The sequence below is a fragment of the Pseudophryne corroboree genome, chromosome 5, assembly GCF_028390025.1.
Source record: "Pseudophryne corroboree isolate aPseCor3 chromosome 5, aPseCor3.hap2, whole genome shotgun sequence".
NCBI classification, from domain to species: Eukaryota; Metazoa; Chordata; class Amphibia; order Anura; family Myobatrachidae; genus Pseudophryne; species Pseudophryne corroboree.
In genome coordinates this window covers 569,399,051-569,424,748 of record NC_086448.1, presented here as the reverse complement: position 1 = coordinate 569,424,748, position 25,698 = coordinate 569,399,051, and the positions used below count along the sequence as shown (strand labels likewise).

The 25,698-nt window shown below is 45.3% G+C and overlaps 1 protein-coding gene across 3 annotated transcripts in view; it reads left to right on the top strand.

Moving 5' to 3' along the window:
• The window catches only part of SALL3 (spalt like transcription factor 3), a 56,456-nt gene that overhangs the window by 8,470 nt on the left and 22,288 nt on the right, over positions 1 to 25,698 (top strand). The gene's annotated exons all lie outside the window — the stretch shown is intronic.

Here is a 25,698-nt window from a genome sequence, read left to right as displayed (position 1 = left end):
AGCACATGATGCAAAGAAAAAAAGAGGCGCACCAAGGTCGCTGTGTGACTAAGCTAAGCGACACAAGTGGCCGACACAAACACCTGGCCCATCTAGGAGTGGCACTGCAGTGTCAGGCAGGATGGCACTTCAAAAAAATTGTCCCCAAACAGCACATGATGCAAAGAAAAAAAGAGGCGCACCAAGGTCGCTGTGTGACTAAGCTAAGCGACACAAGTGGCCGACACAAACACCTGGCCCATCTAGGAGTGGCACTGCAGTGTCAGGCAGGATGGCACTTCAAAAAAATTGTCCCCAAACAGCACATGATGCAAAGAAAAAAAGAGGCGCACCAAGGTCGCTGTGTGACTAAGCTAAGCGACACAAGTGGCCGACACAAACACCTGGCCCATCTAGGAGTTGCACTGCAGTGTCAGACAGGATGGCACTTCAAAAAAAATAGTCCCCAAACAGCACATGATGCAAAGAAAAAAATAGACGCACCAAGGTCGCTGTGTGACTAAGATAAGCGACACAAGTGGCCGACACAAACACCTGGCCCATCTTGGAGTGGCACTGCAGTGTCAGGCAGGATGGCACTTCAAAAAAATAGTCCCCAAACAGCACATGATGCAAAGAAAAAAAGAGGCGCACCAAGGTCGCTGTGTGACTGAGATAAGCGACACAAGTGGCCGACACAAACACCTGGCCCATCTAGGAGTGGCACTGCAGTGTCAGACAGGATGGCACTTCAAAAAAATAGTCCCCAAACAGCACATGATGCAAAGAAAAAAAGAGGCGCACCAAGGTCGCTGTGTGACTAAGCTAAGCGACACAAGTGCCCGACACAAATACCTGGCCCATCTAGGAGTGGCACTGCAGTGACAGGCAGGATGGCACTTCAAAAAAATTGTCCCCAAACAGCACATGATGCAAAGAAAAAAAGAGACGCACAAAGGTCGCTGTGTGACTAAGCTAAGCGACACAAGTGGCCGACACAAACACCTGGCCCATCTAGGAGTGGCACTGCAGTGTCAGGCAGGATGGCACTTCAAAAAAATAGTCCCCAAACAGCACATGATGCAAAGAAAAAAAGAGGCGCACCAAGGTCGCTGTGTGACTAAGATAAGCGACACAAGTGGCCGACACAAACACCTGGCCCATCTAGGAGTGGCACTGCAGTGTCAGACAGGATGGCACTTCAAAAAAATAGTCCCCAAACAGCACATGATGCAAAGAAAAAAAGAGACGCACCAAGGTCGCTGTGTGACTAAGCTAAGCGACACAAGTGGCCGACACAAACACCTGGCTCATCTAGGAGTGGCACTGCAGTGTCAGGCAGGATGGCACTTCAAAAAAATTGTCCCCAAACAGCACATGATGCAAAGAAAAAAAGAGGCGCACCAAGGTCGCTGTGTGACTAAGCTAGTATACTTGACGACACAGAGGTAGGTAGAGCAGTGGCCTACTGTACTGTAATGCTATATATTATATACTGGTGGTCAGCAAACTGTGCAAAACTGAAATGCACCACAGGTATGGATGGATAGTATACTTGACGACACAGAGGTAGGTACAGCAGTGGCCTTCCGTACCGTACTGCTATATATACTGGTTGCACTGTGTCAGCAAACTGCAATACTAAAATGCACCACAGGTATAGAATGTAGATGGATAGTATACTTAATGACGACACAGAGGTAGGTACAGCAGTGGCCTTCCGTACCATACTGCTATATATACTGGTGGTCACTGTGTCAGCAAACTGCAAAACTAAAATGCACCACAGGTATAGAATGTAGATGGATAGTATACTTAATGACGACACAGAGGTAGGTACAGCAGTGTCCTTCCGTACCGTACTGCTATATATAGTATACTGGTGGTCACTGTGTCAGCAAACTGCAAAACTAAAATGCACCACAGGTATAGAATGTAGATGGATAGTATACCTAATGACGACACAGAGGTAGGTACAGCAGTGGCCTTCCATACCGTACTGCTATATATAGTATACTGGTGGTCACTGTGTCAGCAAACTGCAAAACTAAAATGCACCACAGGTATAGAATGTAGATGGATAGTATACTTAATGACGACACAGAGGTAGGTACAGCAGTGTCCTTCCGTACCGTACTGCTATATATAGTATACTGGTGGTCACTGTGTCAGCAAACTGCAAAACTAAAATGCACCACAGGTATAGAATGTAGATGGATAGTATACCTAATGACGACACAGAGGTAGGTACAGCAGTGGCCTTCCATACCGTACTGCTATATATAGTATACTGGTGGTCACTGTGTCAGCAAACTGCAAAACTAAAATGCACCACAGGTATAGAATGTAGATGGATAGTATACTTAATGACGACACAGAGGTAGGTACAGCAGTGGCCTTCCGTACCGTACTGCTATATATACTGGTGGTCACTGTGTCAGCAAACTGCACAACTGAAATGCACCACAGGTATAGAATCTAGATGGATATTATACTTAATGACGACACAGAGGTAGGTACAGCAGTGGCCTTCCGTACCGTACTGCTATATATAGTATACTGGTGGTCACTGTGTCAGCAAACTGCAAAACTAAAATGCACCACAGGTATAGAATGTAGATGGATAGTATACTTAATGACGACACAGAGGTAGGTACAGCAGTGGCCTACTGTACCGTAATGCTATATATTATATACTGCTGGTCACTGGTCAGCAAAACTCTGCACTGTATTCCTCCTATATAATATTATACTGGAGGTCCCCAGTCCCCACAATAAAGTAGCACACTGAGCACAGATATGGAGTGTTTTTCAGGCAGACAACGTATACTGGTGGTCACTGTCAGCAAAACTCTGCACTGTACTCCTGCTATATAATACAGCTGCTCCCCAGTCCCCACAATTAAGCAGTGTGAGCACAGATATATTATGCAGCACACTGAGCACAGATATGGAATGTTTTTCAGGCAGACAACGTATTACTGGTGGTCACTGTCAGCAAAACTCTGCACTGTACTCCTCCTATATAATACAGCTGCTCCCCAGTCCCCACAATTAAGCAGTGTGAGCACAGATATATTATGCAGCACACTGAGCACAGATATGGAGTGTTTTTTAGGCAGACAACGTATTACTGGTGGTCACTGTCAGCAAAACTCTGCACTGTACTCCTCCTATATACAGCTGCTCCCCAGTCCCCACAATTAAGTAATAAGCAAGCACAAAATATTTGCAATGCATCAACATAAACGGAGAGGACGCCAGCCACGTCCTCTCCCTAAAATTTCCAATGCACGAGTGAAAATGGCGGCGACGCGCGGCTGCTTATATAGAATCCGAATCTCGCGAGAATCCGACAGCGGGATGATGACGTTCGGGCGCGCTCGGGTTACCCGAGCCATACGGGAGAATCCGAGTATGGCTCGGACCCGTGTAAAAAGGGTGAAGTTCGGGGGGGTTCGGTTTCCGAGAAACCGAACCCGCTCATCGCTAACATAAACCATCAGTTTTAAGTGCAACTCTGAATCAGGCCCTATATAGACTACATGCTCAACTTGGGTATGGTCTGATGTAAATGACTCTGTAAAGTGCTGTGTAATATGAGTCCACTATACAAATAATTTAATAAATACATTAGCTTTTGACATGGGCAGAAAGGGATGGTATCGGGATACTGGAACTTGGGATGTCGGCAGTCAAATTACCGATAGCGGCATCCCGAAGGTAAAGATCCTGACACCAAGGTGGAAAGTACAGTAGCCCTAAATCCTAACTTTCCTTACTACAGCCTGACCCTAACCCTCACCACCTTTAGCCTAACCCTAACCCCCCTCCTCGCAGCCTAAACCTAACACACCCAACCACAGCCCAAAGGTCCCCATACACTAGAATGATAATGCCCGGTTTCATCTGATTTCGGGCATTTGGACCGATATATCGGGTGAAATCGGGCATTTTTGAGGTGTTTCCGATCCAATGCGCGTTCCCGTGAGCATCAGATCGGATACCCTAGATTGAATGTGCTGCACTAACGATCATGTCCGAGCCCCGCAGGCGTGGCTGGGATCGCATAAGATACATTGTATGCAAAAGGACAGAATACAATGTATCTTATGCGATCCTGCCGCCCCGGAGGCTGCTGGGGTGATCGCCTGCGACATGTGGGTCGGACATGTCACATTACTGTATGGGGCCCTTAAACCTAAAGCTGCATACACATGGTGAAGTTTTCAGTGCAAAATGAACTATATAGTCCATATCGCACGGAAACAAAGTGCATATCGCATCATGTGTATAAGCCTGCGATACCAACACGCAGTCCTGCGGGATCAGCATTACAAGAAAATATAGTGAATGCAGGCAGGGCCGATACCGGGCACAATATAGTTAGTATCAGCCAAAAGTCTTCATTGCGCCGTGTGTATGAAGCTTAACCTTCCCCGGGAGTGCCTAGCCCTAAGCCCCCTCCCCGCAGTCTAAACCAAACCTTCCCTCCTGCAGCCTAACCCTAACTCTCCCCCCTGCAGCCTAAACCTAACCTTCCATATAAACCCCCACCCCCCAGTGACTTAGCTCTCTGGCGGCCCGTCTTATCTTTCTTTGGTATCTCGGTGGTCGGGATCTCTGCAGAACTTCCTGTGACAGCTTCCATTTCAAGATGTCATAGAAATTCTCTCTTGCACAATGATCATGCTCCTACAAGTACACACACTGATTAATAATCATGAATATTTATAGCTGCTTAGAAGAGTAAACTGTATGAATATAACACACATTTAAAGAATCAGTTTTAAAAACTGAAAACTTTTTTGCTTTTTAAAAATTTGCTCTCTTAAATTGTGTGGCTAAATTGTAGAAATATTGTGGCTGCCTGCAATTCACAGGCTATTACATTTAGCCTATAGTCTTCTTCAAAACACTATCGCTCTGTCAGTGATCATCCTACAGCATTTAAATGTGTCAGATGCAATCTGTCATATGACAAGAGGTCTTCAAATTTTATTCTTGATGGATTGATCTAATCCTCTAACAATATCTACCAGAAATGTCAATGAGCGGTCCTATGGGGATGTGAATGGTGAGAGCAGGATTGCCACAGGGCCTAAAACCACTAAACACAGGCTCAGATTAATCTGAAGACACACATACATTATTTAATGCTTTGCAGGTCCCATCCTGCAATTCTTTATAAACCTTCAGTTTCTGGCCAGTCCAAAACTCTGTTCTGCCGTATATTATACTGCAATGTTTCACTGTTCATCAAAATGAAAGAGCTATCCAGAAACCCCAGCCTATAGTACATTTCATCTGTCGATTTCATTGACTCCATTTTAGTCAAACATTTGGCATTCATCCACAGCCAATTATGATCTTTGTGTTCTGTATCTATCTATTGCTAAATAAAGTCTCAAAAGAAGAAATGCAGCACACAATACCACAATGTATAATGTAATCCAGCATGCGAGATCAAGAAGAAATTACACATACACAATATTTATCATGTATTTTTCTATAGGAATAAGAAGAATCAGCACTAACTTTAGAATGAAGTAGAAAGTAGATTAGGTTATTCAAGCTATCACAGTAAATGACCAATACTACTTTCTTGTTCATGCAGAAGTGGCCCGTACACACTGGCCGATATATCGCCCATTCTATTGAACGGCCGATATATCGAGGGTCCGTCGGCCAGTGTGTACGGGCGATATGTCTGTGAACTCCGTCGTTCACAGACATATCACGTCAGCCCTGCAGCACAGCCGATGGCCAATATATCTACCGATATATTGGCGCATCGCTGTGTGTGTGTATGGGCGGCCAGCCAACCGCCCGTACACAAGCTGCGGCAGCCGGCGGTGATTGACAGCTGAACTGGGTGGGCGTGTGTACACGCCCGCCCAGTTCATGATGTCAGTCCCCGACGGATCGGGTAGTGTGCATGCACAGCACCCTGCCCGATCCGTCCATAGATATATCTGCAGATCAATTGATCTGCAGATATATCTATCAGTGTGTACCCACCGTTTTGTAAACACCAGCAATCTTTGTAATATCTCTGATGTAATAACTTTAATAAATAGCAAAATTACTTCATTACTATAATCCTGAAAAGATTTAAATTTTTGCAGAATGTATGGCTTTAGAGACTTTAATAAATCAGTTTGAAATTTGTTTGTGCTTTTAGTAATAATAGCCCGAATCCAAACAGCCCCTTACTCCAATATAAATAAAGTCTCCAGTGGAAGTGGAAGCAGCCTTTCATTTTATGAAAAACACTCTCGCTTGTGTGCAAAGTCCCAACGGGCGGCATATTTACAGTTTATACTCTGCTGTGGTCCTCAAACTCGGTCCTCCAGACCCCAAACAGTTCACGTTTTCCTGGTAACCTAGCAGGTACACAGGTGTACTCATTCCTCATACCCCTTTCATACCGCACACTAGTGATGAGCGGGTTCGGTTCCTCGGAAACCGAATGCCCCCGAACTTCACCCATTTTACACGGGTCCGAGGCATACTCGGATTCTCCCGTATGGCTCGGTTAACCCGAGCGCGCCCGAAAGTCATCATCCCGCTGTCGGATTCTCGCGAGATTCGGATTCTATATAAGCAGCCGCGCGTCGCCGCCATTTTCACTCGTGCATTGAAAATGTTAGGGAGAGGACGTGGCTGGCGTCCTCTCCGTTTATTGTTGAACTTGATTGTGCTTTATTGCTTAATTGTGGGGAGGACTGGGGAGCAGCTGCATAATATAGGAGGAGTACAGTGCAGAGTTTTGCTGATCAATGACCACCAGTTTTATCTGTTCTCTGCCTGAAAAAAACGCTCCTTATCTGTGCTCAGTGTGCTGCATATATCTGTGCTCACACTGCTTAATTGTGAGGACTGGGGAGCAGCTGTATTATATAGGAGGAGTACAGTGCAGAGTTTTGCTGACAGTGACCACCAGTATACGTTGTCTGCCTGAAAAAAACGCTCCTTATCTGTGCTCAGTGTGCTGCATATATCTGTGCTCACACTGCTTAATTGTGGGGACTGGGGAGCAGCTGTATTATATAGGAGGAGTACAGTGCAGAGTTTTGCTGACAGTGACCACCAGTATACGTTGTCTGCCTGAAAAACACTCCATATCTGTGCTCAGTGTGCTGCATATATCTGTGCTCACACTGCTTAATTGTGGGGACTGGGGAGCAGCTGTATTATATAGGAGGAGTACAGTGCAGAGTTTTGCTGACCAGTGACCACCAGTATACGTTGTCTGCCTGAAAAACATTCCATATCTGTGCTGCATTGTAGTATATAGTAGGAGTACAGTGCATAATTTTGCTGACCACCAGTATATAATATATAGGAGTACGGTACAGAAGGCCACTGCTGTACCTACCTCTGTGTCGTCAAGTATACTATCCATCCATATCTGTGGTGCATTTCAGTTTTGCACAGTTTGCTGACCACCAGTATATAATATATATAGCAGTACGGTACAGTAGGCCACTGCTGTACCTACCTCTGTGTCGTCAAGTATACTATCCATCCATACCTGTGGTGCATTTCAGTTTTGCACAGTTTGCTGACCACCAGTATATAATATATAGCATTACGGTACAGTAGGCCACTGCTCTACCTACCTCTGTGTCGTCAAGTATACTATCCATCCATACCTGGGGTGCATTTCAGTTGTGCGCAGTATATACAGTAGTAGGCCATTGCTATTGATACTGGCATATAATTCCACACATTAAAAAATGGAGAACAAAAATGTGGAGGTTAAAATAGGGAAAGATCAAGATCCACTTCCACCTCGTGCTGAAGCTGCTGCCACTAGTCATGGCCGAGACGATGAAATGCCATCAACGTCGTCTGCCAAGGCCGATGCCCAATGTCATAGTAGAGAGCATGTAAAAATCCAAAAAACAAAAGTTCAGTAAAATTACCCAAAAATCAAAATTGAAAGCGTCTGATGAGAAGCGTAAACTTGCCAATATGCCATTTACGACACGGAGTGTCAAAGAACGGCTGAGGCCCTGGCCTATGTTCGTGGCTAGTGGTTCAGATTCACATGAGGATGGAAGCACTCATCCTCTCGCTAGAAAAATGAAAAGACTTAAGCTGGCAAAAGCACAGCAAAGAACTGTGCGTTCTTCTAAATCACAAATCCCCAAGGAGAGTCCAATTGTGTCGGTTGCGATGCCTGACCTTCCCAACACTGGACGGGAAGAGCTTGCGCCTTCCACCATTTGCACGCCCCCTGCAAGTGCTGGAAGGAGCACCCGCAGTCCAGTTCCTGATAGTCAAATTGAAGATGTCACTGTTGAAGTACACCAGGATGAGGATAATAAGATTTTACTCACCGGTAAATCTATTTCTCGTAGTCCGTAGTGGATGCTGGGGACTCCGTAAGGACCATGGGGATTAGCGGCTCCGCAGGAGACTGGGCACAACTAAAGAAAGCTTTAGGACTACCTGGTGTGCACTGGCTCCTCCCACCTAGACCCTCCTCCAGACCTCAGTTAGGATACTGTGCCCGTAAGAGCTGACACAAATAGGAAGGATTTTGAATCCCGGGTAAGACTCATACCAGCCACACCAATCACACCGTATAACTCGTGATACAATACCCAGTTAACAGTATGATAACAACTGAGCCTCTCAACAGATGGCTCAACAATAACCCTTTAGTTAGGCAATAACTATATACAAGTATTGCAGACAATCCGCACTTGGGATGGGCGCCCAGCATCCACTACGGACTACGAGAAATAGATTTACCGGTGAGTAAAATCTTATTTTCTCTAACGTCCTAAGTGGATGCTGGGGACTCCGTAAGGACCATGGGGATTATACCAAAGCTCCCAAACGGGCGGGAGAGTGTGGATGACTCTGCAGCACCGAATTAGCAAACTCTAGGTCCTCCTCAGCCAGGGTATCAAACTTGTAGACTCTTGCAAGAGTGTTTGACCCCGACCAAGTAACAGCTCGGCAATTTTGTAAAGCCGAGACCCCTCGGGCAGCCGCCCAAGAAGAGCCCACTTTCCTCGTGGAATGGGCTTTTACTGATTTAGGGTGCGGCAGTCCAGCCGCAGAATGTGCAAGTTGAATCGTGCTACAGATCCAGCGAGCAATAGTCTGCTTAGAAGCAGGAGCACCCAGCTTGTTGGGTGCATACAGGATAAATAGCGAGTCAGTCTTTCTGACTCCAGCCGTCCTGGAAACATATATTTTTCAGGGCCCTGACCACGTCCAGAAAACTTGGAATCCTCCAAGTCCCAAGTAGCCGCAGGCACCACTATAGGTTGGTTCACATGAAAAATTGATACCACCTTAGGAAGGAATTGGGAACGAGTCCTCAATTCCGCCTTATCCATATAAAATACAGATAAGGGCTTTTGCATGACAAAACCGCCAATTCTGATACACGCCTGGCCGACGCCAAGGCCCACAGCATGACCACTTTCCACGTGAGGTATTGTAGCTCCACGGATTTAAGTGGCTCAACTCAATGCGACTTCAGGAAATCCAACACTACGTTGAGATCCCACTGTGCCACTGGAGGCACAAACGGGGGCTGACTATGCAGCACTCACTTAACAAAAGTCCGAACTTCAGGCAGTGAAGCCAGTTCTATTTTGGGAGAAAATCGATAGAGCCGAAATCTGGACCTTCATGGAACCCAATTTTAGGCCCATAGTCACCTCTGACTGTAGGAAGTGCAGAAATCGACCTAGCTGACATTTCTCCTTTGGGGCCTTCCTGGCCTCACAGCACGCAACATATTTCCACCATATGCGGTGATAATGGTTTGCGTTCACTTCTTTCCTAGCTTTAAATAGCGTAGGGATAACTTCCTCCGGAATGCCCTTTTCCTTCAGGATCCGGCGTTCAACCGCCATGCCGTCAAACGCAGCCGCGGTACGTCTTGGAACAGACAGGCCCCCTGCTGCAGCAGGTCCTGTCTGAGCGGCAGAGGCCATGGGTCCTCTGAGATCATTTCTTGGAGTTCTGGTTACCAAGCTCTTCTTGGCCAACCCGGAACAATGAGTATAGTTCTTACTCCTCTCCTTCTCATTATTCTCATTACCCTGGGTAAGAGAGGCAGAGAAGGGAACACATACACCGACTGGTACACCCACGGTGTTACCAGAGCGTCCACAGCTATCGCCTGAGGGTCCCTTGACCTGGCGCAATATCGTTGTAGCTTTTTGTTGAGGCGGGACGCCATCATGTCCACCTGTGGCCTTTCCCAATGGTGTACAATCATTTGGAAAACTTCTGGATGAAGTCCCCACTCTCCCGGGTGGAGGTCGTGTCTTCTGAGAAAGTCTGCTTCTCAGTTGTCCACTCCGGGAATGAACACTGCTGACAGTGCTAACACATGATTTTCCGCCCATCGGAGAATCCTTGTGGCTTCTGCCATCGCCATCCTGCTTCTTGTGCCGCCCTGTCGGTTTACATGAGCGACCGCCGTGATGTTGTCTGACTGGATCAGCACCGGCCGGTGTTGAAGCAGGGGTCTAGCCTGACTTAGGGCATTGTAAATGGCCCTTAGTTCCAGAATATTTATGTGTAGGGAAGTCTCCTGACTTTTCCATAGCCTTGGAAGTTTCTTCCCTGTGTGACTGCCCCCCAGCCTTGAAGGCTGGCATCCGTGGTCACCAGAACCCAGTCCTGTATGCCGAATCTGCGGCCCCCTAGAAGATGAGCACTCTGCAGCCACCACAACAGCGACACCCTGGCCCTTGGAGACAGGGTTATCCGCCGATGCATCTGAAGATGCGACCCGGACCACTTGTCCAACAGATCCCACTGGAAAATCCTTTGCTTGGGACCTGGTGTGCATTGATGCACCGACACCTGTATACGTATTAGGAGGTCTCTGTCTAGAGACGACAACTCCTTGGACTTCTCCTCTGGGAGAAACCCTTTTTATCCTGTTCTGTGTCCAGAACCATACCCAGGAACAGTAGACGCGTCGTAGGAACCAGCTGCGACTTTGGAATATTCAGAATCAGCCGTGCTGTTGTAGCACTTCCCGAGATAGTGCTACTCCGCCGAACAACTGCTCCCTGGACCTCGCCTTTATAAGGAGATCGTCCAAGTACGGGATAATTATTTCGGCCATTACCTTGGTAAATACCCTCGGTGCCAGGGACCGACCAACGGCAACGTCTGGAATTGGTAATGACAATCCTGTACCACAATTTTGAGGTACTCCTGGTGAAGAGGGTAAATAGGGACATGCAGGTAAGCATCCTTGATGTCCAGTGATACCATGAAATTCTCCAGGCTTGCAATAATCGCCCTGAGCGATTCCATTTTGAACTTGAACCTTCGTATATAAGTGTTCAAGGTATTCAATTTTAGAATGGGTCTCACCGAACCGTCTGGTTTCGGTACCACAACATTTTGGAATAGTAACCCCGGCCTTGTTGAAGGAGGGGTACCTTGATTTCACCTGCTGGAAGTACAGCTTGTGAATTGCCGCCAGTACTACCTTTCTCCGAGGGCAGCAGGCAAGGCTGATGTGAGGTAACGGCGAGGGGGAGTCGCCTCGAACTCCAGCCTGTATCCCTGTGATACTATTTGCAGAACCTAGGGATCCACCTGTGGGCAAGCCCACTGGTCCCTGAAGTTCCCGAGACGCGCCCCTACCGCACCTGTCTCCACCTGTGGAGCCCCAACGTCATGCGGTGGACTCAGAGGAAGCGGGGGAAGATTTTTTAATCCTGGGAACTGGCTGCTGGTGCAGCTTTTTCCTTCTTCCCTTGTCTCTGTGCAGAAAGGAAGCGCCTTTGACCCGCTTGCTTTTCTGAATCCAAAAGGACTGTACCTGAAAATACAGTGCTTTCTTAGGCTGTGAGGAAACCTGAGGTAAAAAATTTTCTTCCCAGCTGTTGCTGTGGATACGAGGTCCCAGAGACCATCCCCAAACCATTCCTCACCCTTATAAGGCAGAATCTCAATGTGCCTTTTATAGGCAGCATCACCTGTCCACTGCCGGGTTTCTAATACCCTCCTGGCAGAATGGACATTGCATTAATTCTGGATGCCAGCCGGCAAATATCCCTCTGTGCATCCTTTATATCTAAGACGACGTCTTTAATATGCTCTATGTTAGCAAACTATTATCCCTGTCTTAGAGTTTTAATATTATCTGACTGGGTATCAGACCACGCTGCAGCAGCACTATTTATGCTGAGGCAAATGCAGGTCTCAGTATATAACCTGAGTGTGTATTTACAGACTTCAGGATAGCCTCCTGCTTTTTATCAGCAGGCTCCTTCAAGGTGGCCGTATCCTAAGACGGCAGTGCCACCTTTTTTGACAAACGTGTGAGCGCCTTATCCACCCTAAGGGAAATCTCCCAACGTGACCTATCCTCTAGCGGGAAAGGGTACGCCATCAGTAACTTTTTTGAAATTACCAGTCTCTTATCGGGGGAACTCACGCTACTTTACACACTTCATTCATTCATCTGATGGGGGAACAAAACACTGGCTGCTTTTTCTCCCCAAAAATAAAACCCCTTTTATGTGGTACTTGGGTTCATGTCAGAAATGCGTAACACATTTTTCATTGCCGAGATCATGTAACGGATGTTCCTAGTGGATTGTGTATATGTCTCAACCTCGTCGACACTGGAGTCAGACTCCGTGTCGACATCTGTGTCTGCCATCTGAGGTAACGGGCGCTTTTTTGAGCCCCTGATGGCCTTTGAGACGCCTGGGCAGGCGCGGGCTGAGAAGCCGGCTGTCCCACTGCTGTTTTACGTCATCCAGCCTTCTATGTAAGGAGTTGACATTGTCGGTTAATACCTTCCACCTATCCATCCACTCTGGTGTCGGCCCCACAGGGGGCGACATCCCATTTATCGGCCTCTGCTCCACCTCCACGTAACCTTCCTCATCCCACATGTCGACACAGCCGTACCGACACACAGCACACACACAGGGAATGCTCTGACTGAGGACAGGACCCCACAAAGTCCTTTGGGGAGACAGAGAGAGAGTATGCCAGCACACACCAGAGCGCTATATAATGCAGGGATTAACACTATAACTGAGTGATTTTTCCCCAATAGCTGCTTGTATAAACAATATTGCACCTAAATTTAGTGCCCCCCCTCTCTTTTTAACCCTTTGAGCCTGAAAACTACCGGGGAGAGCCTGGGGAGCTGTCTTCCAGCTGCACTGTGAAGATAAAATGGCGCCAGTGTGCTGAGGGAGATAGCTCCGCCCTTTTTCGCGGACTTTTCTCCCGCTTTTTTTATGGATTCTGGCAGGGGTATTTATCACATATATAGCCTCTGGGGCTATATATTGTGATATATTTGCCAGCCAAGGTGTTTTTATTGCTGCTCAGGGCGCCCCCCCCAGCGCCCTGCACCCTCAGTGACCGGAGTGTGAAGTGTGTATGAGGAGCAATGGCGCACAGCTGCAGTGCTGTGCGCTACCTTGGTGAAGACTGATGTCTTCTGCCGCCGATTTTCCGGACTCTTCTTGCTTCTGGCTCTGTAAGGGGGCCGGCGGCGCGGCTCCGGGACCGAACATCAATGGCCGGTTCCATGCGGTCGATCCCTCTGGAGCTAATGGTGTCCAGTAGCCTAAGAAGCCCAAGCTACCACCAGTTAGGTAGGTTCGCTTCTTCTCCCCTTAGTCCCTTGCTGCAGTGAGTCTGTTGCCAGCAGATCTCACTGTAAAAAAAAAAAAAACTAAAATATACTTTCTTTCTAGGAGCCCAGGAGAGCCCCTAGTGTGCATCCAGCTCAGCCGGGCACAAGAATCTAACTGAGGTCTGGAGGAGGGTCTTGGTGGGAGGAGCCAGTGCACACCAGGTAGTCCTAAAGCTTTCTTTAGTTGTGCCCAGTCTCCTGCGGAGCCGCTAATTCCCATGGTCCTTACGGAGTCCCCAGCATCCACTTAGGACGTTAGAGAAATGGGTGTTGCTGGCGCTGGGGAGGAAATTGACAAGGAGGATTCTGATGGTGAGGTGGTTTGTTTAAGTCAGGCACCCGGGGAGACACCTGTTGTCCGTGGGACGAATATGGCCATTGACATTATACAACAAACAACAGAAAAAAGTAACTTGCGCCCCTGCTGCAGCTTAGTACGAACCCCCAAGAGCACTACTCCTTGAAACAATACACAACACAATATGTGGGGTGATTCACAAGCGCTGCGAGTCACTGATCAATTATTATTAGTTCATCACAGTAATATTCTCATGTTCGATTTCCTGGGTCACAGAGATTCCCCAACTTGTCCCACTCCACGGTTTTTCAAAGGTTCGCACCTTTTGACTAACCTCCTTAAGGTGGGATATGTACATCAAAAGGTTTCTTTAGATATTCTCCACGTGCACACTTATTTTTCAGGATCAAGATTACCACAGCCCCGTCCCTCAAAAAGGGCACTCACCTTCCAACAATGCCCTATGTTCCTTGAAAGGTTTCTTTGCTGCTAGTGGATCCCCGGATTTTCACTGGTAACCACCAGTATTATAGTAGATATGTGGATAAAAAACAATGGATATCCAGAAAAATACACAAAGTTATTGTATCTTATAAAGATATATCCATAAAACGTTAAAAAATGAGCAATAATAAAATAAAATAAAAATGTTAATAAAAACTTTTTTGTTCCTCACCTTGAAGAAGGATCTTGAATCCGAAACGCGTCGGTGTGGTATTAATATATCCCAGGTCGTATGGGCTCCTCCATTTGCCTTTTGATTGCCAAAGAGGACCAACACTCGGTTTTTATTTTAACCTATGTGCATAATTCTGGAGTGTTTGGTACCTTGAGGTATTTGGGGGTGGAAGCAATTCCCGACTGACCAGGGCAACAAAAAAGTTTTTATTAACTTTTTTATTTTATTTTATTATTGCTCATTTTTTAACGTTTTATGGATATATCTTTATAAGATACAATAAATTTGTGTATTTTTCTGGATATCCATTGTTTTTTATCCACATATCTACTATAATACTGGTGGTTACCAGTGGAAATCCGGGGATCCACTAGCAGCAAAGAAACCTTTCAAGGAACATAGGGCATTGTTGGAAGGTGAGTGCCCTTTTTGAGGGACGGGGCTGTGGTAATCTTGATCCTGAAAAATAAGTGTGCACAAGGAGAATATCTAAAGAAACCTTTTGATGTACATATCCCACCTTAAGGAGGTTAGTCAAAAGGTGCGAACCTTTGAAAAACCGTGGAGTGGGACAAGTTGGGGAATCTCTGTGACCCAGGAAATCGAACATGAGAATATTACTGTGATGAACTAATTATAATTGATCAGTGACTCGCAGTGCTTGTGAATCACCCCACATATTGTGTTGTATGGCCATTGACATGCCTGGTCAAAATACAAAAAAAAATCAGCTCTTCGGTGTGGAATTATTTCAACACAAATGCGGACAACAGGTATCAAGCCGTGTGTTGCCTTTGTCAAGCTGTAATAAGTAGGGGTAAGGACATTAACCACCTAGGATCATCCTCCCTTATACGTCACCTGGACCGCATTCATCAGAAGTCAGTGACAAGTTCAAAAACTTTGGATGACAGCGGAAGCAGTCCACTGACCACTAAATCCCTTCCTCTTGTAACCAAGCTCCTGCAAACCACACCACCAACTCCCTCAGTGTCAATTTCCATCTTACACAGGAAAGCCAATAGTCCTGCAGGCCATGTCACCGGCAAGTATGACGAGTCCTCTCCTGCCTGGGATTCCTCCGATGCATCCTTGAGTGTAACGCCTACTGCTGCTGGCGCTGCTGTTGTTGCTGCTGGGAGTCGATCGTCATCCCGGAGGGGAAGTCGGAAGACCACTTGTACTACTTCCAGTAAGCAATTGACTGTCCAACAGTCCTTTGCGAGGAAGATGAAATATCACAGCAGTCATCCTGCTGCAAAGCGGATAACTCAGGCCTTGGCAGCCTGGGCGGTGAGAAACGTGGTTCCGGTATCCACCGTTAATTCAGAGGCAACTAGAGACTTGATTGAGGTACTGTGTCCCCGGTACCAAATACCATCTAGGTTCCATTTCTCTAGGCAGGCGATACCGAAAATGTACACAGACCTCAGAAAAAGAGTCACCAATGTCCTAAAAAAATGCAGTTGTACCCAATGTCCACTTAACCACGGACATGTGGACAAGTGGAGCAGGGCAGACTCAGGACTATATGACTGTGACAGCCCACTGGGTAGATGTATTGCCTCCCGCAGCAAGAACAGCAGCGGCGGCACCAGTAGCAGCATCTCGCAAACGCCAACTCGTTCCTAGGCAGGCTACGCTTTGTATCACCGCTTTCCAGAAGAGGCACACAGCTGACAACCTCTTATGGAAACTGAGGAACATCATCGCAGAATGGCTTACCCCAATTGGACTCTCCTGGGGATTTGTGACATCGGACAACGCCAGCAATATTGTGCATGCATTACATCTGGACAAATTCCAGCACGTCCCATGTTTTGCACATACATTGAATTTGGTGGTGCAGAATTATTTAAAAAACGACAGGGGCGTGGAAGAGATGCTGTCGGTGGCCCAAAGAATTGTGGGCTACTTTCAGCATTCAGCCACCGCGTACAGAAGACTGGAGCACCACCAAACATTCCTGAACCTGCCCTGCCATCATCTGAAGCAAGAGGTGGTAACGAGGTGGAATTCAACCCTCTATATGCTTCAGAGGATGGAGGAGCAGCAAAAGGCCATTCAAGCCTATACATCTGCCCACGATATAGGCAAAGGAGGGGGAATGCACCTGACTCAAGCGCAGTGGAGAATGATTTCAACGTTGTGCAAGGTTCTGCAACCCTTTGAACTTGCCACACGTGAAGTCAGTTCAGACACTGCCAGCCTGAGTCAGGTCATTCCCCTCATCAGGCTTTTGCAGAAGAAGCTGGAGGCATTGAAGGAGGAGCTAAAACAGAGCGATTCCGCTAGGCATGTGGGACTTGTGGATGGAGCCCTTAATTCGCTTAACCAGGATTCACGGGTGGTCAATCTGTTGAAATCAGAGCACTACATTTTGGCCACCGTGCTCGATCCTAGATTTAAAACCTACGTTGTATCTCTCTTTCCGGCAGACACAAGTCTGCAGAGGTTCAAAGACCTGCTGGGGAGAAAATTATCAAGTCAAGCGAAACGTGAGCCGTCAACATCTCCTTCACATTCTCCCGCAACTGGGGGTGCGAGGAAAAGGCTAAGAATTCCGAGCCCACCCGCTGGCGGTGATGCAGGGCAGTCTGGAGCGAGTGCTGACATCTGGTCCGGACTGAAGGACCTGCCAACGATTACTGACATGTCGTCTACTGTCACTGCATATGATTCTCTCACCATTGAAAGAATGGTGGAGGATTATATGAGTGACCGCATCCAAGTAGGCACGTCAGACAGTCCGTACGTATACTGGCAGGAAAAAGAGGCAATTTGGAGGCCCTTGCACAAACTGGCTTTATTCTACCTAAGTTGCCCTCCCTCCAGTGTGTACTCCGAAAGAGTGTTTAGTGCAGCCGCTCACCTTGTCAGCAATCGGCGTACGAGGTTACTTGTGGAGAAGATGATGTTCATCAAAATGAATTATAATCAATTATAATCAATTCCTCCGTGGAGACATTCACCAGCAATTGCTTCCAGAAAGTACACAGGGACCTGAGATGGTGGATTTCAGTGGGGACAAATTAATAATCTGTGAGGAGGGGGTACACAGTGAAAGGGGTGAGGAATCGGAGGATGATGATGAGGTGGACATCTTGCCTCTGTAGAGCCAATTTGTGCAAGGAGAGATTGACTGCTTCTTTTTTTGGTGGGGGCCCTAACCAACCAGTTATTTCAGTCACAGTCGTGTGGCAGACCCTGTCGCTGAAATGATGGGTTCGTTAAAGTGTGCATGTCCTGTTTATACAACATAAGGGTGGGTGGGAGGGCCCAAGGACAATTCCATCTTGCACCTCTTTTTTCTTTTATTTTTCTTTGCATCATGTGCTGTTTGGGGACAATTTTTTTGAAGTGCCATCCTGCCTGACACTGCAGTGCCACTCCTAGATGGGCCAGGTGTTTGTGTTGGCCACTTGTGTCGCTTAGCTTAGTCACACAGCGACCTTGGTGCGCCTCTTTCATTTTTCTTTGCATCATGTGCTGTTTGGGGACAATTTTTTTTAAGTGCCATCCTGCCTGACACTGCAGTGCCACTCCTAGATGGGCCAGGTGTTTGTGTAGGCCACTTGTGTCGCTTAGCTTAGTCACACAGCGACCTTGGTGCACCTCTTTTTTTCTTTGCATCATGTGCTGTTTGGGGACAATTTTTTTGAAGTGCCATCCTGCCTGACACTGCAGTGCCACTCCTAGATGGGCCAGGTGTTTGTGTCGGCCACTTGTGTCGCTTAGCTTAGCCATCCAGTGACCTCGGTGCAAATTTTAGGACTAAAAATAATATTGTGAGGTGTGAGGTGTTCAGAATAGACTGAAAATGAGTGGAAATTACGGTTATTGAGGTTAGTAATACTATGGGATCAAAATGACCCCCAAATTCTATGATTTAAGCTGTTTTTGAGGTTTTTTTGTAAAAAAAAAAAACGAATCCAAAACACACTCGAATCCGACAAAAAATTTTCAGGGAGGTTTTGCCAAAACGCGTCTGAATCCAAAACACGGCCGCGGAACCGAATCCAAAACCAAAACACAAAACCCGAAAAATGTCCGGTGCACATCACTACCGCACACATAACCCGGTATCGACCCGATATATTGCCGGATTAATGTGGGTCACTGTGTGGTGTGAAAGGGTCAGTCCCGAATTCCTGGGTCGCCTGACCCGGTAATTCAACCCAGGAATAAAGAAGGGTTATTCTCGAGCGATTACCGGGTCAGGTGCAGTGTGAACGGGATTCCCGGGTCGATGCGACCCGGGACCCATTCACAGCATAGGGAGAGGCGGCGCAGAGATGATCTCATCTCAACAGGTTTCCCGGGTCGATGTGACCTGGTGCCCGCTCACAGCATACGGAGAGGCTGCGCAGAGATGTTCTCATCTCCTAGCGCAGCCTCGGCACCCACCCCCAATGATGCCGCGGTCCCCGCCCCCGATGGCAATCTGCCCGGCAATATGCCGGGTCGGGCAGCCAGTTCTCAGGGTTCAATACTGGGTCGCACCCAGGAAGGACCCGTTTCCAATTCCCGGATACGACCCGGCATTAGCAATCTGAAAACGGTATCACTGACACATTTTAAAAGGCCCTCAGGTGGAGCTAATTATGTCACTTGCGATTCTGTGAGAAGACCTGGAAATCATGAACTGTTTGGGATACTGAGGACCGAGTTTGAGACCGGTTCTCTACCTGACTCACCACATTCTTTATTAATACATAGCCTCCCAAAATCATCAATCAAATCAATGTACAAACTATTTACCCAGTGAAATTAACAACAGGACAAGGTCCCACATTTAAGGTACTGTACCTCTATGCCACCAAAATCCTAACTATAGGATTCCTCACAGGGGAATTTGCTGGCGCTATATAAATAACTTAATAAAACAAATGAATAAACCATACACCTGTCACATATGACCATCCTCCCCCTCTCTCCTGAGCACTGCCATTGTCTTCAGTTACATACATTTCACATACCAATTTCTGAGTAATTTCAGTTCTCTTTCCAGAGAACTTTGATAAATTAAGCAGCCACATACTGTATTAAAAACGTCCTTATATTGCACGGATTAACCATATACTAGCTGGACCCTCATGTATGTAACACAGCACAGGTCCTCGTCACAATTCTAGCCCCATACCTCCCAACATGACCCTCTCCAGGAGGGACACAATGCTCTGCTCCTGGACTTTTCTCTATATGTATGATTGCCATCACCTGTGCTGAAACACCTGTCTTATCCAGTAACCTGTTCAACACAAGTGATGGTAAGAGGGTAACTCCAGGAGCAGAGCATTGTGTCCCTCCTGGAGAGGGTCGTGTTGGGAGGTATGTAGTCCCCAGCAGCACAGTAACATAGCACAGAGCACACAGCTAGCCTTGGAGAGCACTGCATGATGTAACCCTGTGCAGTGCAGGCGGTGGGCGAGCTCAGCACCGCATACACTACATGCTGGGGCAGACACTGATCACAGGCACTCAGCTGGGAAAGCCATTGTAAAGCAGACACTTCTTGTGACATTGATCTCACAGCTAAAAGCTGCCTTTTATTTGCTGTGTAAAAGCATCCCTAGCTCTTCAGCTTAATATTCAACAACAGATGGTTTCTTGGAGACAATAAAAGCACCAGCAAAGGTGGGAGAGGATGCTAAATGGAAGACTCCCCTCCTAGCCAGGCTGGCTGATCACATCAGGACTACAGACAGTTCCTCAGAGATGATGGAGTTATATTTTACCATTTGCCTATTGACCAGCTGACAATGACAGGCAGATCAGTTCTCTGCATCAAATTGCTCGGATTCATTTGAAAGCATTTAACGACTGCATTTAAAAGTAGATTACGTCTGACTGGTTACATAAGTAGCAGGTGAAATGCAGCTTTACAATGTTAACCCTTTGGCTGCCAAAAAGAAGGCCAGCAGCTGCACTGCATTTAGATAGATGAGTTGGAATGGGTTAACTTGCTGTGAAATTTGACTAATTTAATCAGCCATTAAATAAAATCAACATACCGTTTGCATGAAGGGAAACCTTTTGCAGTTCTGATTGCTCCAAAGGGGATTGTGCTTGTCCCTCACACCTTCCCAATCCTCATCCTCCCAGTGTACACACATGCCTGTAATTACTGGCGATTGTGCTAATGCGACCCTCCGCAGAATCCCGCTGGCACACTCCAGGGTGAGGCAGGAAATCCACCCCATTTAACCCAAATACACTTGTTTTAAAGTCCCACGTGAAACACTTACAAAAAAAAATCCCAAATAAAATAAAATCACTCAATGTCAACAATTGTAGATTGTTTCTTACAAATGTAATAATAATAATAATAATAATAATAATAATAATCTACAAAGTAGAGTTAAACTACAAAAGACCATCTGGTGAACGTAAAGCAGTTACTATTGATCAAAACAGACTGTTGCCATTTTTGCTGTAATTTGCAGCAATGAAGGCAAGTCACTGATTATGCTGCAATTTTATCCCATCCACTTAAATAACTAAAGCCCACTGTACTGATATATAAATGTTACTGATATTTTTCTGCAAACACCAAGAATTGTTCCTTTTCTGAAGAAATGACATCTCCCCCCCCCCCCCTTTCATCAACAGGAAATAAAGATTAGTTGGTCAGATTATAGGAGCCATTCTCTCTGCCGTGCTGATCTTTATTCCAGAGCCTTTGTGATGATATTGATGATGATGATGGCCAAGTGGACAGTTTGATTTTTGTGTTTGGAGCTAGTTATAAAGAATCAATATTATATCAAGGGGTAACTTTCGTGATAAAAGACTTTAACCACTCCAGCTATTCATCATAAGTCTGTAGCAAGCAGATAGGTCAAAAGAAATTATATTGCACTAAAGAGTGTGTCTTCTTATCTCTGCTATACCAGGGGAATAAGGGACAAGCCGATCGATACAGTAGCCGCTGTATACTTCTTGCAATTATCAATAGCTGATTCCCTCTGTCCAGACCTGCATCTATTAATACAAGCTAATAATAATCTTCTTAACAGAAGGGGCACATGTTTGTATCTTGGACAGCGAGGTATATATAATTACAGGGAGCTGGCCAGCCTCTCTCCTGCTTCCAATATGCATAAACTGAAAATGTTTAAGGAGACCTATATGGTGAGAAATGTGAAGTGTTAAGTAGAGAGATAGGTAATGAGCTACAAGCTAAAATTATATGTACAAAAGGAGTGCTATAGCTAGAGGAAAGAATGGAGCTACAGATAAAGCACAGTATTTAGGTTGTAATTCATAATTGGATAAAATGGGCCATTTACAGATATAAAAAAACAGACCCTAGGCAGCAATGTGCAAAAAAAAACTACACTATATGTAAAAAAAACAGTGTTTGGTAAAGTAATTAAATGCGTAACAATTATGTTTTATTCTATTTTTGGGCAATGAAGTGGATTACAGCCGCCCCTCTGTGTGGCACCTACAGTGGCTGTGTTCACACCTAAACCTTTTATCTATTGTTCTTAATCACATAATCCCTCTCAAATGACAGAACACCTTCCAATAGTAGCTAAACAATTCATGTAACCTTTGACTTCATTAGCTGAATCCTTTTCATTGTTCGTGTAACTTACAGGACACTTTAGGGCAATATCTCTGGTCTTTAACCTGTGATTGAGCAGGGGTATTCTCCTAGTCTACTCTGACGGGGGTGGGTTTAGTAGAGTCTTCAGTGGAGGATTTGAGCAGTGATTTAGAAAGAGGCAGTAGTGGCTGTAGCGTTTCATATACTCCCCAACCAACAAAAATACGGTGCCTTGATCTTGGGTGAGGTGGTCAAGACTGCATAGAAAGTCAGTTTCCTGCAGAAAATCGCCAATTTCCTATGATAATGTTAGAAGTAACCTTATATCAGGAGCATTAATAAACATGCATATACTGAGCTAAGTGTACATAATAATACACTTATATTCTCTAGAACAACGACTGCAGTGCGACGTTTGTATGACATTATTGATGTATAATTAATACGAGTAAATATATATATATTGTAGTAAAACGGTCTCTTTATTTGCAGTACTAAAAGCATCACGTCCAAAAAAAAGTTAATTTCTTTTATTTCTGCTTAATTTTTTTTATCTATTTTTTTTTTACAAAATGAGTGTTTTTAATAATTGGAGTAGAAACTTTTTCGTGCAGCAACTATGTAATTCCTAGGGCGTTGTGGACGGCATTTTGCAAATAAATAAGAGAAATGAAAGATTTCTGTAATTGACATTTGATATGCTGTTTAGGGAAGCCTGTATAAAAAGACAGAGCAGATTTGCCTCTGGTAGAAACATTTATCATGGTGATTGCCTAAGAGTGGCAGGTGGTGTTATCAATTACCTCTTTTACCAATAATAATATTAGTATGGTAATATCTGTGCTCCTGTGACAGCAAATTAGTGGACAGTTGTCGCAGACGAAATGCTGGTTAATGCCTTGCTGGATCGGATCACATCTCTTGCACCCGAGCAACATCTTTTGTAAAAGTTGAAAGCAGATGGCATAGTTTTGTAAGCCCTGTCTGATTTATTTTTAGCGAGTCCTGGCTTTTTCAAGCGCTGGAGAGAACGAATAAAGGTATACTTTCTAAAGGCAAGCTCTGTCCCGTATTTTTAGAATATTTAATCATGCAAACGAGGCTTTATGGTCTAAATAAATCACACAAATGAATTAAAATACGTAATTATACGTTCAACTAATGTAAGAAATACAGTAGTAATTTGCAAATAATATTACCAAGCAGACAAAATAACATGTCGCTATTTTACATAACAAATAACAATGCGAGGAACAGATAATGGACAAATGAGATGTAATTACAGGGGAGAAAATGCAACTTTCAGCATAACTATCTAGGTAATCGGAACGTGAATACACACTGGATGACTGATGTGTACAGTACCATAACTCACGGATACACATTTATCTCTCCATATATATATTTATAGATGGATAGATAGATAGATAGATAGATAGATAGATAGATAGATAGATAGATAGATAGATAGATAGATAGATAGATAGATAGATAGATAATGTTCTCACTATTATACATGTGCATTTTCCATTGCACATTCTTGTAATATTTAAAGTGCTATGGAATTGTTTAATTGCGAGAAAATCGCACATTACTGACGTTTAGTGTGAGCTGGTGCTCACCTCACACCATTTACTGCTGAGTATACTTTAATCTTTACTTTCTTAAATTGATCCTTGGCATGCAAGTCAATTAAAAAACGTTCAGCGTATGGTTTGCCCATCACAGTATTAACCCACTGCAGTGCTCTGACCTAGGAGGCGGTCATTAAACACAGACAATATATTCTTCTGCTATGCAAATAAGACAACAACAAAAAACTGGTATGTTTCAGACATTTGGAACATCTTACATTGTACAGTCCATGTTATTTCCGTCTCCGAGCTAAGTGGTGTAACTGCATAAGACGAAGCAGACAGTGTAAATGTTTCCACAGTTTTTGTCTTAAGTCAACACAGTTCATAAAATATTTACTTCTGACGCACTCCAGAGTCAGTGTGCCTAACAGCAAAGGTTTAGGAGCAAAGTAGTTAGTTAAAATATTTTAATTGTTTAAAAAAGGTATGGTGATTTTATCTATCTATCTATCTATCTATCTATCTATCTATCTATCTATCTATCTATCTATCTATCTATGCTATAAATGGGTTATACAGTATGGTTTATAAGCTCTCTAGATCGTTCTTCAGGAATGATGTGACTTGTATTAATATTATTGTGACACTAGCTCAGTGATGCGCTAACCTTTATATGGAACGCTTAGTTATATATATTTTTTTTTACAAACATTACAATACTTTTCCCGTACAGACATAACAAAGAGCAAACATGCTTTTTCCGTCTTCCATTTGCCAAGATAAGGGGCGGGTGAATAGAATTTGGGAGTAGGCGCAGGTGCGCTCCGACAACGATTACCTGCGCTCAGGACTCCGCTGATCCACTTGCCCTTAGGACACGAGTAGTTAAGATCGTCGGTCCATCAGCGTAATCCATCACCGTAAATAAGACCACTCAGTACACACAGACACACACACTGCTCTTTTTATTACAACACAAAAAGAAGATTAATGTTGGGAATTCAAACACACCGATCGCACATTTGTACGATTAATAGGAATTACACCTCATGAATAATTTAGCGGACCATTTATAAAGCCTCTTGCGGAAGAACCGGTGAGAAGTGTTTAGGAAAAGAGACAGGACTTTTCCAGCAGGAATATAATGGTTTATAAAGAGTGTAGATATGAAAGGTGGAAGCAGGCAGGTAATTATGTAACAATAGGGTCAGTGTGACAGGGGAAGAGTGGGTCAGAGGTAAGCCAAGGCTTGACATGTATGAAAATAATTAGATGGGGAACAACCAAGGCTGCACATTTTATTCTACAGCTCTATATGCTGAAACTATAGAGATGCCCAATAACTTTATTGTCTACGATTATAATAATTAAAATGAGAGTGTTGTGTAGGGTGCTTGGGTAACAGTCCTGATCAGGGATGTGTTGTGTGTGTAGATTTGCAGTGCCTGTGTAGTGGCACTGAGGACGGGTGGGTGTGTGGTACATCCTAGCGGCTGCTCCCTGTCATGGGAAGGCATTTCCCTCTCTCTGACGGCTGCATTTGCGCCAATGAGCGACTTCTACAAAAGTACAGTTACAAGCCGGGGAGATAAGGAGAAAGGGACAGGTGCAGCGCAGTATCCATCACCAGCTGGCTCTGCACTGGGTGGAAGGAAACTCAGGTACCTTGCCAAATGAGCCCATCAAGTGGGTGTCTGGTACAGCTACCTGATGTCTACTGTCTGCTAGCACATGCTCCATATTAGTAGTTGGGAAATCCTCTAACACCCACTCTCAATAGCCAACATACGCCCCCGATGTGTGCGTGTTAGAGGGGAGGGTGAGAAACGTACAAGTGCTTCACATTTTTCGCTTAACCTGGCTCCCCTCCCATCTACTTCACCACCCACAGCATAGCCCACCCCCTCCTCTGCTAGGAGAGACAGGAGGACAGCCGGGTGCTGT